Here is a 5,525-nt window from a genome sequence, read left to right as displayed (position 1 = left end):
GCTGCTAGGGAAAAATGGAAGTTTTCCTGTATTCATAATTGGTTTTTGTTGTCACAAATCCTTTTTAAAGGACACATATTATATGAATGAGTTTGTGTCTCAGGAATTCATATTCTTAGAAGAGGTCAAGAAGGGGGAGTTATTGGGCTTCCCTGGCGCAGTGGTTAGAGTCCGCCTGCTGATGCAGGGGACACGGGTTCGTGCCCCGGTCTGGGAAGATCCCACATGCCGCGGAACGGCTGGGCCCGTGAGCCATGGCCGCTGAGCCTGCGCGTCCGGAGCCTGTGCTCCGCAATGGGAGAGGCCACAACAGTGAGAGGCCCGCGTACCGAAAAAAAAAAAAAAGGGGGGGGGGAGTTATCAATATTTTTTCAAGAGAGTTTCTGAACAACTGGACACAGTGTACCAATTCACTTGACATTAAGCATATACCTTTTGCTCTCAGGACAGTTTGGAGCAGGGAACAAAGCAAAGTTGCTTCAGCCGTCCCCTCAAAAAACCTAAGAGTGTAAAATATCCTGAAACCAGCCCCACATGGTCAGGATAGTGCACTCATTCTACCAACAGTAAAGCTTATTGATTTCTTGGGAGTAAGAGCATTAAGCAGCACCATATCCGCTCCCTGCAGTTTGAAATTCACTTTGCCTCCATTTTTGTATTTTATCAAGACCCGAATTCCTGGGGTTTGAGGAATGGTACTGTATTTCACTGGCGTCTGATCACTGCACCAAAAGAGGGTATGCTTGCAAAAGATTCCAGAAAATTCCACATCATTTCAGGTAGCCAAGTGAAACAAGGGTAATGGGAAATTGGAACTTTTGGGCTCCCATCTTAATGCTACAGCTTGATGTCCATTTCCTGATCTTTCTGCTTTGGGGTACAGTGTGCTGTAGGACCCAGGGAGCGGTGCAGGGGAAGAAAATTCCTAGGTTGCATCCAATCCCAAGGGGTCTAGACGTAGCATGATAGCAGTGAGGAATCAGAGAGGAGTCCAGGTTATAGCCAGAAAAATGGGGCCAAGAGTCAAGTTTGAAGGATGAAGCAAAAAGGACACAGAAGAATTTAGCTTGTTCTGCTAATTGTCCACGTTTGTTAATTGTCCAACCTGATGAGCTGACTCCCTGCCCATTAAGCTGCTAATAGTTTAGTACTTTCTTTCCAGTTTCCTTTCTTTTTCTTTTCTTTTTTTTTTTTGGTCGCGCCCCACAGCTTGTGAGATCCTAGTTCCCCGACCAGGGATCGAACTCGGGCTCTCAGCAGTGAAAACTGCAGAGTCCTAAGCACTGGACCACCAGGGAATTCCCACCAGTTTCCTTTCTTTACATATACACTGATCACTGAAATCATACTGTATATAAAGGGGATTTCTTTTTCATAGGATCCTTTTCCAGGACTTCCAAGTAGAAATGTATTGGTTCATCACCCACCCCCTCAAACTGATAATCCAATAAAACATGTAAATCAGGCCCTAAATAGAAGTCCCGAGGCTCATCATTTCTGTCTAATCTTTGGACTTCTCTGCTCTTCCCTCTGTCACCCAAGTTTGTCAGCAATAACACCATGAATGCCTCATCCAGAATCCCTCTGCCTCAGCAATCAGAGCCACTGCCCCTCTCATTTCTCTGAACCACCCAGTGCTCTTATGTCAATACCTAAGGGAGTGCCAGGCTGCTGATGACACCCTGAAGGCCAAGGCTTTTGTTGACAAGCATTGCTCATAGGAGGGATGGTAGGCTGCCTAGGTAGGAAACCCAGGCACTTTTCCCCCAATTCCACCTGCCCCAGTCAACTCTGCTGCCAATTAAAGGACTGATTCCTAGGCCCATTCAGATCCTTGAAATCATGAACCCCATTGCCTTCTGCCTAAAGCTGCCCCTGTTCCTGTTCACGTACATCCATCCACCCTACCAGGGATAGGGAGTCAGCAAGTGTGTTACAGGGATTCCTGGATAGCCTCACCAACCTGGATTCCAGGGAGAGAACTGTGGGTCAGAGGGGTACCCCTAAGAGCTTGAGTCCAACCTTAACTCTCATCCATAATGCTTTGAGCCAACTCACCTCCAGCCCCAGCCAATACAGTGGTGTGTGTGTGTGTGTGTGCGCACGTGTGTGTGTGCGCGTGCGTGTGTCACAAGGAGAAAATAGGATCTACTCCCATATATCTTCTTTAAACTGCCAAATCAGTCCCTGCAACAGGCTCTGAGCACTGTGTAAAAGAGGGAGCTCTCATACCTCTTCATCCTTTACAGCCTTCATTCTAACTTGCCTACTTTCCTTAATTTGTTCCTTGCACCTGAATAGGACAATCCTGCTCCCAAGCCTCTCAGACAAAGATTTTGTCTCCCTTCTGTTTCCATCCTCATCTTGCCTTTTGTTTAAAGATTATGGTTCTCCTCTATGGCTTTGCTGCTCTGGGCCTCCACATGTGAAAACCTCTTCTATTTGGATGCCCCTAGGATCCTTCTCCCTCTGCTCGCCCCAGAAGCAGACACATCCTGAATCAGGATTCCGTAATCTATGGGGCCTCTGCCTCAGATAAAAAAGTAAGAGCTTCAGATTCTCTGAAGAGGCCTCCATTTTGGTTGATTTTTCCTCCTACAAAAGACAAGGGTGATTGAGCTACTTCATTGTCTCCTAGGCAATGGGTGTTCAGTGGCATTGGATTTGCCAGCATGAGGGCGCTTTTCAGAATGTCAAGTGGTTATTGATTGCTGAATCTGTGTTGGTGCTTTAATAAACATAAACTGCTCTTTCTCACTGTTGACATTTCACTTCACAGTGTTGGGGATGGGTTGAGCTGTAGCATGCACTGAGGTTTGGCATTACTCCTAGAGAACAACATTGTCTACAAAACTGAGTTACACACCTTGATAAAGAAGCCCTGACTGTTATCACATGAGTCACAAGAACTTCCACAATGATTTCATACTTATCACAAGATTTTGGGGAGGGCTCTTTCCCAAGTATTAACCCACACTTTAAACTAGGTAGCCACATACGTAGCATTGGAGTGTTTCACTCAGTTCTAATGATCGTAAGTTTGTCTCTGAGCCCAGAAGAGCAATTTCTGACGTTGATTCCTTGAGCTGGCTGTTGCTTCCAATTCCACACTATGCTGTACCCCTTACACTGAAAATTTGAGTGTCAGAAGACCTTCATAACCTACCCCTCTTCAGGGTGCTTAAAGCCACCACACATAGTGTGGGAGTCTTAAACTGGATGATATCTGAAAGTGGGCTTCTGCCCTATGTCTTTTCCTTCTTAACCACATTTTTAAAAATTAATTTATTTTTATTTTTGGCTGTGTTGGGTCTTCTTTGTTGCACACAGGCTTTCTCTCGTTGCGGCGAGCGGGGGCTACTCTTTGTTGCGGTGCCGCAGGCTTCTCACTACGGTGACTTCTCTTGTTGCAGAGCACAGGCTCTAGGCACGCAGGCTTCAGTAGCTGTAGCACATGGGCACAGTAGTAGTGGCTCACAGGCTCTAAAGCGCAGGCTCAGTTGTTGTGGTGCACAAGCTTAGTTGCTCCGTGGCATGTGGGATCTTCCCAGACCAGGGCTCAAACCCATGTCTCCTGCATTGGCAGACAGATTCTTAACCACTGTGCCACCAGGGAAGCCCTTAACCACAGTTTTTGAATGACGTGTCTATACTTGCCGTCTACACTTCTTCATCTCCCGTTCACTCTTCCATTCCTCTCCAGTCTGACTTCTGCCCCTGCTCCCTACTCCATTGAAATAGTTTTCACCAGGGTCACTTTGTTGCTAAATCCAATGGACATCCCTCAGAACTAGTCTTACTGACTCTGAGGTGTTGGATTCAGCTGACCACTCCCACCTTCTCTAAAGTTCCTTCTTTGATTTTTTTCCCTTTTATATTAATTTTTTTTTTTTTTTTTTTTTTTTTTTTGCGGTACACGGGCCTCTCACTGTTGTGGCCTCTCCCGTTGTGGAGCACAGGCTCCAGACGCGCAGGCTCAGCGGCCATGGCTCACAGGCCCAGCCACTCCATGGCATGTGGGATCTTCCCGGACCGGGCCACGAACCCGCGTCCCCTGCATCGGCAGGCGGACTCTCAACCACTGCGCCACCAGGGAAGCCCTATATTAATTTTTTTATGTTTGCTGTTACACAAGTAATGCACGTTCCTTATGGAAAACTGGAAAATACCAAACCAAATCATAAAAATAGTCTGTAACAGGAGCCTGCGAGCCACAAATACTGAGCCCACGTGCTGCAACTACTGAAGCCCACGCACCTAGAGCCCATGCTCCACAACAAGAGAAGCCACCGCAATGAGAAGCCCGTGCACCACAACAAAGAGTAGCCCCCGCTCACCGCAACTAGGGAGAAGCCCGCACGCAGCAACAAAGACCCAACGCATCCAAAAATAAATAAATTTATATTTTAAAAAAGTGTTATTCTAGGGACTTCCCTGGTGGCGCAGTGGTTAAGAATCTGCCTGCCAATGCAGGGGACATGGATTCGAGCCCTGGTCCGGGAAGATCCCACGTGCCACGGAACAACTAAGCCCGTGCGCCACAGCTACTGAACCCACGTCCCTAGAGCCCATGCTCTGCATCAAGAGAAGCCACTGCAATGAGAAGCCCGTGCACCGCAACGAAGAGTAGCCCCTGCTCGCCACAACTAAAGAAAGCCCGCACGCAGCAATGAAGACCCAACGCAACCAATAAATAAAGAAAAAAGAAAAAAAAATAGTCTGTAACATCACCACCCATAGATAACCATTACTGCAAGGTGTGAAACCTTAGCCATTTTTCAATGAAAATATATACATATACTTTTAAAATAAAATTGTCATTATAGAATGCATATTATTTTTATGAGGTATAATTGACATGTAACATTATATTAATTTTAGGTGTACAACATAATGATTCAATATTTGTATGCACTGTGAAATGATCACCACAGTAACTCTAGTTACCACACATAGGTACAGAATTTTTTGTGTGTGATGAGAACTTTTAACATCTACTCTCTTAACAACTTTCAAATATGCAATACAGTATTATTTACTACAGTTACCATGCTGTTCATTACATCCCCATGACTTATTTTGTAAGTGCAAGTGTGTACCTTTTGACTCCCTTCATGCTTTTGCCCACCTTCCACCCCCCACCTCTGGCAATCACCAATCTGTTCTCTGCAATATGTATTATTTTATATCCTCTTTCACTTGCCATTATATCATGACCATTTAAAAAATGTCATTAAATATTTTTCTAAAACATATTTTTTAACAGCCTCTTCCAATCCATTCTCCAAACTTTATTCAGAGTGATCTTTCTAAAATATATATCTGATCATATCCTTCCCCTGCTTCAAATGCCCCATTGGCTCCTCACTGCCTTTAGGATAAAATCTGCCTATAACACCTCTTCCCCATTTCTTTGCCAACTCTTCATTCTTTGAAACTCAGCTCAGATAGTCTGCCCTTCACATACAAAGGTTGAGGAGAGGTGAGAGGTAGCCAGTAGCCATTTATGCTAAATTCAGGAGTTT

This window comes from Leucopleurus acutus (assembly GCF_964270905.1).
Source record: "Leucopleurus acutus genome assembly, chromosome: X".
In the NCBI taxonomy this organism is placed as follows: Eukaryota; Metazoa; Chordata; class Mammalia; order Artiodactyla; family Delphinidae; genus Leucopleurus; species Leucopleurus acutus.
This window is presented reverse-complemented; position numbering follows the sequence as displayed.